This window comes from Sinocyclocheilus anshuiensis, unplaced genomic scaffold (genome assembly GCF_001515605.1).
Source record: "Sinocyclocheilus anshuiensis isolate Anshui unplaced genomic scaffold, SAMN03320099.WGS_v1.1 scaffold2069, whole genome shotgun sequence".
In the NCBI taxonomy this organism is placed as follows: domain Eukaryota; kingdom Metazoa; phylum Chordata; class Actinopteri; order Cypriniformes; family Cyprinidae; genus Sinocyclocheilus; species Sinocyclocheilus anshuiensis.
Window position 1 is genome coordinate 96,412 of NW_015548678.1, and position 11,563 is coordinate 107,974.

The window sequence follows — 11,563 nt, forward strand, 5'->3', positions numbered from 1 at the left end:
AACCAGAATGTGTCCAAATACTTTGTCTTCTTTTTAAAATGGTAAGCCCTATCTGTTGTTTAATCATTTGAAGCCTAAGCTTCTTTGTGAAATGTTTTACTTGACGAGTGTATTAACTTAGGTCCGTTTACACCAAGAACGATAACTATAAAGATAACTAGAGATATAGTTCTAAAAATAATTTTCAGATATTCTCAATAGCAGAGTCCACACCACAGATATAATGATAAAGGCACAGAGAAACGATATGGTTGGAATCATTTTCAAAATGAAATTTTGAAATATTTTTGCAAGAAGTCACTTATGGTCATCAAGCCTGCATTTATTTGATCAAAATTTTAATATAGGCTACTTTAAAATACATTTAATGCAATGCTGATTTATTATCAATGTTGGAAACCTGTGATACTTTTTCAGGATTCTTTGATGAATAAAAAGTTTAGAAAAAAACAGCATTTATTTAAAATATAACTTTTGTAACAAACTACCGTTCAAAAGCTTGAGGTCAGTATTTATTTATTTTTATTGTTTTGAAAGAAATTAGTTTTTATTCAGCAATGATTTGTTAACTTTATAGAAACAGCGATAGTAAAGATTAATATTGTTAGAAAACATCTCTGTTTTGAATAAATGCTGTTCTTTTTATCTTTTCATTCATCAATGAACCCCAAAAAAAGTATCACAGGTTACAAAATAAATAAATAAAATTTAAAAATTAAGCAGCACAACTGTTTCCAACATTGATAATAAATCAGCATATTAGAACGATTTCTTAAGGATCATGTGACACTAAAGACTAGAGTAATGATGCTGAAAATTCAGAAAAAAAAACATTGTTTGAATTCTGCGAAGATTTAATGGGCTTTTTGTCATAAAGCCCATGCGTAATTTCGACCAGGTGTTAAATAGACCAGATAAAGCCTGAAAAACAAATGAAGAAGGTGCTGCACTGATTTTGGATGAAGAATATTTATACTGAGTAATGCTGGCTTGTTTGTATAGGTATTTGTGCTTTTAGTAAAAACAAAAATAAAAAAAATAGAACAAACCACTCTCCTGTCACCAAGACATCACCACAGTCCTTGAATGCAAGCTTTCACAAGCACATTATATTAGTGTTGTATAGTCATGTGAATTTCCATTTTTATCTATTCCTGTGTGGATGTTGGAGATCTGTGTGTGTGTGTGTGTGTGTGTGTGTGTTTGTGTGTGTTTGCGTGTGTGTAGGGTGAATGTACCTCTCCCCTGCTTGAAGACCAGCATTTTTTTTTTTCGTATTGTGATGTTTATTGCAATAGTAATTCTATGTGATTTTAGCTGAAATTGATGTGTATGCATTTGTATTGAAAATAAGACTAACATTAAAGGAATCTCTGATGAACCATTTGCTCAGAATCTCAGTGTCACTATAAATATCTGACCTTTGGGAGTCTAAGTCTGATGATACATGGGGCAACTGTTTGAGCAATTTTGCCGGACAACTTTTTTTGAACAATGATTCTTGGGCACTTTCCCATTGAGAATGTGTAACAAATCTGGATACTTGAGATCGGATGTGCGCCCTGCGTCTCACCTGGTTGCCCGTTGACGCCAACATTAACCAAAGTTGCCTGGCAACATTGCTCAAAACTTTTCCCCCTGCCCTCGAGCCTAGGTCTGCATGGATTTGTTTTTGGACCTGCCACAGCAGAGCATCAATATGACAGGAATTCTTTGTTTCTCTCTCCTTTAAATATATGCCTTATGTTTATTTTTATTTTTTTTATCTAAGTCAAGCACTTTATCTGTTTTATTATTTTTATTATTATTAATTGTCAGCTTAGTAAGAAATTAGGTAACATAGCACGAGACACAGTGGTGAAAAAATCTCATAAGCTATAAAAAATAGCACAGTAGTGGATTTCATTTCATTATGTATACAAATTCTCTTTTTTAACTAATTGTCAGTAATAGCACATGAGTCTGAGGGTGAGATCAACAAAAAATCTCATAAGCTACAAAAATAGCACACAGCACTGTATTTGGACACTAAATTCACTTCACCTCAGGTTCACAGAGGTATCTACATTATGATAATGTTCCAGTAACGTTTGATAACCAGAATGTGTCCAAATACTTTGTCTTCTTTTTAAAATGGTAAGCCCTATCTGTTGTTTAATCATTTGAAGCCTAAGCTTCTTTGTGAAATGTTTTACTTGACGAGTGTATTAACTTAGGTCCGTTTACACCAAGAACGATAACTATAAAGATAACTAGAGATATAGTTCTAAAAATAATTTTCAGATATTCTCAATAGCAGAGTCCACACCACAGATATAATGATAAAGGCACAGAGAAACGATATGGTTGGAATCATTTTCAAAATGAAATTTTGAAATATTTTTGCAAGAAGTCACTTATGGTCATCAAGCCTGCATTTATTTGATCAAAATTTTAATATAGGCTACTTTAAAATACATTTAATGCAATGCTGATTTATTATCAATGTTGGAAACCTGTGATACTTTTTCAGGATTCTTTGATGAATAAAAAGTTTAGAAAAAAACAGCATTTATTTAAAATATAACTTTTGTAACAAACTACCGTTCAAAAGCTTGAGGTCAGTATTTATTTATTTTTATTGTTTTGAAAGAAATTAGTTTTTATTCAGCAATGATTTGTTAACTTTATAGAAACAGCGATAGTAAAGATTAATATTGTTAGAAAACATCTCTGTTTTGAATAAATGCTGTTCTTTTTATCTTTTCATTCATCAATGAACCCCAAAAAAAGTATCACAGGTTACAAAATAAATAAATAAAATTTAAAAATTAAGCAGCACAACTGTTTCCAACATTGATAATAAATCAGCATATTAGAACGATTTCTTAAGGATCATGTGACACTGAATACTTGAGTAATGATACTGAAAATTCAGCTTTGCATCACAGAAATAAATTATATTTTAAAGTATATTCAAATAGAAAAACATTCTTTTCAATTGTAATAATATTTCACAATATTACAGTTTTTTTCTGTATTTTTGATTAAATAAATGCAGGCTTGATGAGCATAAGACACTTTCATAATGCTGCATAATCATCGAAAAACGGTAATATAATAAAGTCCTTTTACATCACCATTTCACCAGCCTACACTTCACATAATAGGCCTGTAGGTGGCACTTGGGCTTCATTAACTATGATAGTTTCATGAAATAGTGAACGGTGTACCATTAGTGAATTAAATACTGATTACCATTATTGCGACTTTTAGCGCGGCACGGTTTTCTTTCTGCAAATGAGACAAACCGCAGATCCAGATCGCTCCACGAAGGTAAGCTCGTCTGTCCATGTAATTTTCAACTGATTTATGAATAAGAACGGAAAATGACCGCTCCACTTCACATTATTGTCCAAAGAAATTTGAACTTCTTGTGCCAGATCATAGTTGGTTGGTGTATTATACATGACAAACGGGCATTGATGAATTATGTAATATTCTAAAATAGCCTAATTAAATCGACACACTAGGTTTGATTATTGATGAAAAAAAGTTTAAAATATTGTTTAGTTAATTTTTGCTGCGACCCATAGGCACTCACTAAAAGAAGGTTTCCGAATCAGTCAGTCAAGCAAAACCAAACGCACGAGATATGTAAAAAATAAACAGGATTTTACCGACTTTTGAGCGATTATTACTGTTTTGTACACATTGTCATGCTAATTATAATTCAAATGCATTTTGTTTTATTGACCACAATATCATTGCTATTTGTCTGAGAGGGGCACTTTTGAATAATTTTGAAAAAGGGCAGGGGCTTGAGCCCCCAAAGCCCCCCCTTCTGCACGTGCCTGCCTTCCAGGAGAAGCATGCACCTCACCCAGAAGCAGATAAGAATGGTAATAAAGATACATTATACAGAGAGCATAATATCAGTAGAGAAATGCTTCATTGAGTGGCAATTGACACGTTTTCTTGTGTTAACAGCTTTCCATAGAAGATAAACATTCAATTTTTAATTGCAATTGAGAAAAGTCTAGAGTGGAGTGGGCTTTTAAGGCAGATTTGTATAATTTACGCACACCTTTATATGAAATAACCTGAATTAAATGTCTTTGTTCATCCAAAGTAATTGGAGAAAACCCAGACCTTTTTCAGAGAAGTGAACAGGCCACGAGGAGACACTGTTTAAACCTCTTAACAATTATTTATTTATTTATTTATTAATTGATAGTGTATTATTTTCAGATGTAACTCTTATCCTATATTTTCAAAAGTGATGTTTTTATTAGGGTTGAGTATGTTTCTGAAATCTGACTTATATGCCAAACAAGGGAAAAGACACAATATTTTCTGTGCTTGACTGGAAAAAGGGGAAAAAGAAAAGAATCCTATAACTTAAATTAGTTGTTGTTAACTGTGTAGATACAGCTAAGGCTTGTTGCTTTTGTAAACTCCTTTGTTTTTGAGATTAAATCAGCAGAAATTTCAAAAGATGTCTGCCGCCCTCATGTGGCTGTGAAATGAAACACAACCACCACCCGCTAAGTAAGATCAGGTCAATTTAAACAACGGTGCACAAAGTCAAAGAGCAAATAAATAAATTAGAGAAACTAATAGAACTCAGACCTGTAATGTGAACACATTCCTTTGCAGATTGTCAGCATCTGAATTCTTCTGAAAAATCCAAAAAGATCTATCATGGTTAATGGATCATGACATTTCTGACTCATTTTTCTTGAAAGAAAAGGTGGGTGTTTAATTTGTCAGGGGATTCTACAGCATATACATTTTAGATGAAAATAATATATGATAGAGGAATTTCAGGGCTACTCTAAAAAAATGCTGGGTTATAATTTTTTTTAACCCAAATGCTGGGTTAAGACTGTTGGGTCATTTTATTGTGTTGTTTTTAATATTTATACCCAGGTGTTGGGTTATTTTTTAACCCAAATGCTGGGTTCAGCTTGTTGGGTCATTTTATTGGGTTATTTTTTATATTTTACCCTGGTGCTGCTGGGTTATTTTTTTCTACCTAACCGCTTGGTTGAGCTTGTCTCCGGTGAAACGTCTCAACAACGCAGCTGCTGAGAGCACGGGCGTTTTAAAGGGTTACTCCACCCCAAAATGAAAATTTTGTCATTAATCACTTACCCCCATGTCGTTCCAAACCCGTAAAAGCTTCGTTCGTCTTCGGAACACAATTTAAGATATTTTGGATGAAAACCGGGAGGCTTGTGACTGTCCCATTGACTGCCAAGTAAATAACACTGTCAAGGCCCAGAAAAGTATGAAAGACATTGTCAAAATAGTCCATCTGCCATCAGTGGTTCAATCTGAATTTCATGAAGCAATGAGAATACTTTTTGTACGCAAAGAAAACAAAAATAACCACTTTTTTGAGGATACTTTGGGGTAACCCTTTTTAAGTCCACAGGAGATCGAGCTGTTCTCAGTGATGAAAATAAGTCAAACCGATTTGGTGCACTTCTTCCGGGAAATAAAGGTTTATATAAATTTTATTTCATTTATAAAGTCTTTAATGTGGTGTAAATTATATTATTTTATGCAACGCAACACAACACAAGGACGAGATGTCAGTCGTCTGCGTTAGCACTCAGCAGCGGTCGTTTCGTGCTGAAACGCATTTGCCTTGCATAACATAAATGGATTTTATTCGTTATAATACTGAGTGTAATTTAATTTGATGTTAAAATATGTTCTCCAATTTCAGTACTGTTTGTTTTTGAGCAGGTTTTGGAGTCAGTCACGCCATCTCTCAGCTACGAGTGAAATGCGAGAATTAAATGTGCCTTTTTATTTCTAAAATGCTTGTTAAACGAGTTTAACCCTGTATTATGTTCGGGGTCAATCTGACCCATTTTGATTTTTGCGCTGTCGGATACCAGTTATCCTGTGACTTTATTCTTGAAATTTAGTGATTTTTTTCTCATTTAGGGCCATGAACATGCATGCAAAGTGCGGATACACTGATGTGTTTTGAAGTGCGCACACATAAATTTGTAACGATAAATATGTTATGTTGGTGTTTTACTACCCTGGAAAGGGAAAAAATTAGCTTTTCCTCATTATTTTCAGTACTGAAAAAGACTTTCTCAGATTCAGATGGTAAAAGTGAGCTATCATTTCTATTTTCAATGTATATGAAATACTATTTAACTTATTGTTTTTCTTCCAGAAATTGTGTAACTTTCTCATTTAGGGCCATGAACATGTCTAAATAAGTTGTGTTCCAAATTTGAAGTTGATATAAAAAAAATTGAGGTTCCTATACAATTTTGTTTAGGCATTATACCAAAACTAGCCACCAGGTGCCATTTTATGCAATTTTTTGTCACAAATGTATACATTTCTCTCTCAATATTTCTTCTATCACAAAATAGAAGAATGGCAGAAGACGTAACTCGGGGGAGAAGAATTGTTGAATAAATTATGTTATTTTTGTTTTCTTTGCGCACAAAAAGTATTCTCGTAGCTTCGCAAAATTGAAGTTGAAACACTGATGTCACATGGACTGTTTTACCGATGTCCTTGCTACGTTTCTGTCTGGGAACATTTCAGTTGCGTTGCTGTCTATGGGAGGGTCAGACAGCTCTCAGATCCCATCAAAAATATCTTAATTTGTGTTCCGAAGATGAACGAAGGTCTTACGGGTTTTGAATGACATGAGGGTGAGTAATTAATGACAGAATTTTCATTTTGGGGTGAACTAACCCTTTAAATTAAACAACCCAGCATGGTGGGTAAAAAGGTTTAACTCAACATGCTGGGTCAAAATAACCCAGCATGTGTTCTGTCCAATATTTAACCAGCGCTGGGTTGCCAAATAACCCAAGTTGGGTTGTATTTAACCCAGCATTTTTTAGAGTGTACTAACAGAGGTGGTCAGAAATGTATGACTACGTCACATTTGTAGTGCAATGATGTACTCTGTGTTTGTGTCTCATTCACATAGCTTCAGTAGAAAAGAACAATAAATTCAGCCCCCAGTACTTTCTGATCAGCTGGTATCCTGTATCACAGATGTGAGCTGTGATACTGTAACAGTCACAATCTGTATTGTTAAAAGCGCTATACAAATAAAGGTGACTTGACTTGACCTCTGCCACTCCCAGTCCATCGCCCCATAAATTCCTCATAAATATTAAGGTTATTAAGGTAGTTCACAAAAACCATTAATTATATTTGTTTCATTAATAGTATTTTGTAAAAAATTAAGAAAAACTGATTTGTTGTGACTTTTGCAACATCTTGAAAATTGAGAAATGCCCAGCCTTTAACGAACTAATAGATGATGTGACTATGAAACACTATGAATAGCATGTGTGCAAAACAGATTTAAATCTGGTAGATTAAGCAGCAAATAAAGGTGGCAGTATTTTACAGCTATAGAACCAACCTGACATATTTTACTGAGGGTTTTTGATGCAGTGCTTTCGATTTTTCTCCCGTTCTCTGCATCAAATCACCCTACACTTTTTCTTCGGTCATAAACTCCTTTATCTTTGTCTCCCGACGTGCGTTTGGTTTTCTGTTTGTGCGTGTGAGATGGAGAGAGTTTAGGAAAGCCCAAGGGACTGAAACTCTGCCAGAAATGTAAGAAGAGTGAAGGGATCAGACCGTTCACAGAGTGAGAAAGTAAAAATGGGTTGTGTGAGTGCCAGACATCTTCCCTGATGGATTCATTTGGGAGTGCTCCAGCCTCATCTGGAAGGCTGTCAGGTCCCAGCGGAGGTTTTATTGGGTGACAAGCATTGTGTTGGCTGTCTCCTTACAGCTCTGGAGGCAGACCAAAACTGTTGCTCAACGCAGAAAAAGTCAAAGTTTGCTCCTTAGTCCTGTGAAATATGTTGAACTCTGGCACTCAGTCTGTGAAATGCTCGATTTATGTAGTGTGTCCATTTTATCTTAAAAGTTGTTTTCTAACAACTTTTCAGAACGGAATGAGGGCCCACTGCCCTTTTCATGCTTTAAACATGACAAATAAACAGAATTACGATCTATCAAAATGTTGGCTGTCTGTTAAATTTCAAGAGGCATTCTTCCCAATAGATGACCTACTTGACATGCAGGTGCAAATTTCCATATGCAATGTGTTGAAATTCTCTATGGCTACTTTGTATTATAAATATAATGAATTAAATATAGGATCCTACTGCAAAGCAGTTTAAACTGGTTGGAATAAAGTCCAATCCTTGGTTGTTGGGAACTGTTCTTTGCTGAGGAGCAATTTGCATGTAAATCATTCTCTTCCTCTTTCCACACCCATTTTCTGGTTGAGCTGACTAATGCAGATTCTTGCAATGAGAAAAGTTTGTATATTGAAATTCATGCATTCAAATGATTTACTGGAATTATTTCTGTATTTTAGGTTATAAATTAAGTCCGAAACAATTAACCGTAAGCTCACCGCAGCACAAAAAATGACATGACAATAATAACTTGGCTTGTCAAAACTGCTGTCTTCTCAAGTAGAATAAAAGTTTGTAACACATGTTTGAATGTGTTTAGTTGGTTGTAAGTATTCCCATAATCATTTTAAATTAATACATTTCAAGATTCTAATATACAGCAACAACATACAAATGGATATAATGCTTTGTATTTTACACAGACTTGTTAATGTCTGAATTTCATGACACACAGTACAAACTTGTATAATATTTTCAGGATGGAATTTAATGATCATTTTACAAAAGAAAATTAGTTATGTTATCAAAAATAACAACAAAAACCAGGAAAACTATATCATTCATTAAATTCAAACACACATAGGAAGAAAATCATTGTATTATTCAAAGTGCACGCTGTACAAACACAAAGATGAATGATACTGATGATAATATTTAACTGCATGTCTCAGTAGTATTTAAACTGAGGAACTAATAAAGGAACAAAGGAGCCACATTGTAGAAAACAACAGTTATGTCCTCTCTGAATACTGACTACTGACCTCTCTCTCTTACAATGTCTCCATCATTTAGAAGTGGAAAGACCAATTAAGTTTTGACCTTAAAGTGCCCCTATTTTGGATTTTTGAAAATTACCTTTCATGCAGTGTGTAACACTGAAAATATTAAGTGAATGAAAATATCCTGTAAAGTTTTAAATCTGAAAGTGCACAGTGTATAAAGTTATTGTCTCTCGAAAGAAAGAGTCAACTCTGAATCATTTAAACGAGTCGTTTTTAAAACGAATCCCAAGCCGTTTCATGTTGACGTCAACATGAAACATTAGCATATTGCCCGCCCACTTGTTGGTCTTTTCGCTTTGCCACTAGGTGCCGCTTTTGGAGCAAGTAAGGTAAAAATAAATGCATATTGAAAGTTTTTTTGACCTTGAATGCAGGTCAACCTTTTTTGGGGGACTCCCAAATCCAAAATATGAACCTTTCATTACCCATAATTGGGACACTTTAAAATTCAACCAAGTTTTCACTAATCTCAATCAGTAAGTCTGTAAAGCAATTTTTCCACTGATTTACAGAATGAGCTGTTTTTAAAGCTACAATATGTAACATTTGACCCTTTATTGGTTGAAGCATAAAACTATAAGTTACTTGCGGAGGAACAATGTTTTGTAATTATTAGGGGTCGACGGATTATCAGCACCGATATTAAGCAATTTTATGGTTATCATATCGGTCATTTTCAAAAGCGATTCGCCAATAAAATAATTTAAAAGCATTTAAAGAAAGTTTTTGTTAGAGCCCCTGTTATTCTTAATTTTGACATTAATTTAAATTTTTACACCAGACATATCGGTGCAAAATATGGGTTATCGATCTACTTGAGCTATAAGAATCAGTATCGGCGTTGCCCCTGAAACCACATATCTTCAACCCCTAGTAATTATGTGAATATTTTGGTAATTTGTAATAACATCAAATGACGAATATCATGAACAATCACGGATAAATGATGAAAGTATGCAGTTTCCCGGGAAATCCATCCCAACAGCTCTAATATATTAATTTATTGTAGGCTTCCTATTCATTTAGGGCGAGGCAAAAACAGGGTTTGGATTATGAAGTACGTTCATTATTTAAATTTGGTTAATTTCAATCAAAAAGTTACATAGTGTAGCTTTGACCATAATCTATTTGATATCTACTGTTTACTCCCCTGCTGCGTTGTCTTTTTATGATCAATTAATCCTAAATGTGAAAGAAAACTTGAATTTACCTCTGTAAGCATCTAATAAAAAGCCATCATTTTGCAGCACATTATTGCTAGTGAACCCTAATGGCGCCAAACCTAGTGTCTCTTTTCACATTTCATGATAACCAGAATGTTGAAAAGAAGCAGAGGTTTTGGGTGGTGACCCACCCTGCAGCGGGAGAAACTAAACCTATGCTGGTGCGAGGGCCTAATGCTGCATCGAGCCAGGAAATTAATGAAGTTAGGCTTATGTTCCAGCTGATGGAGTCGTGTCCCTCTAACACAAAACAAACATAACATTCCAGCATTTGTCTGGAAACAATGTCCTATTACCTCTGGTTTAGAGAATGTGGGCTGTGATTAAAGGGAGTATTTTGGGGGCTTGAGCTGGAAGGAATCTGAATGTTCGGCATATCAAGAATGAAGAGAGCTAAACCTGATGTTCATTGGCTGGTACAGAATTCTGCTCCCTGCAAAATGTCTCACATGGAATGGGAAGCACTTGTTCTTTTTTTATTATGCCTCTATATTCTGGCCCATCCTTAGTGAGCTGTTTAAGCCTAGTGCATAAGAACTGATGCAAGAGACATCTTCTTAAGCCTTACTAAAACCAAGCACTGACAACATGTCCTGCTCAGGTATTCAATTCAAATAATTCAGATAAAATGTCATTTTGATCCAGCAAGTTTTCATGAAGCTAAGTGCAAATTTGCTATTTTATAATATTATGTACTATGTGGAGCACTTTTACTGCTGTGACTTTGATTAAACAAATCATGTTTATTTATTTACCACTTATTTAAAAGGCTTAAAGGGATAATTGACCCAAAAATGAAAAATCATTCGCTCACTTTTTTGTCATTTTAAACCTCTGTGATGTCTCTGTGTGTTTCTGTGTCCAACAACATTGCACACAGAGAGACATTTTCAGAATAGCTTTTATACTTTAGACTTTTATAATGTTACAAAAAATATTTCAAATAAATTCTGTTCTTTTGAACTTTTCTATTCATCAAAGAATCCTGAAAAATGTATCTCAGTTTCTACAAAAATATTAAGCAGTACAACTGTTTTCATTATTGATAATAATAAGAAATGTTTCCTGAGCACCAAATCAGCATATTAGAATGTTTTAAATGATCATGTGACACTGAAGACTGGAGTAATGGCTGAAAATTAAACTTTGCCACCATAGGAATTCTTTAAATCTATTAAAATAGAAAACAGTTATTTTAGCCTTAATGAGCATAAGAGATTTCTTTCAAAAACAATAAAATCCTGCCGACCTCAAACCTTTGAACAGTAGTGTATATGTGTGATAATTAGGGCAAAATATATAAATCTGGTAAAATTGGGCAAAATAGTGCATACTGATTTTTTTTTTTTTTTTTTTTTTTTTT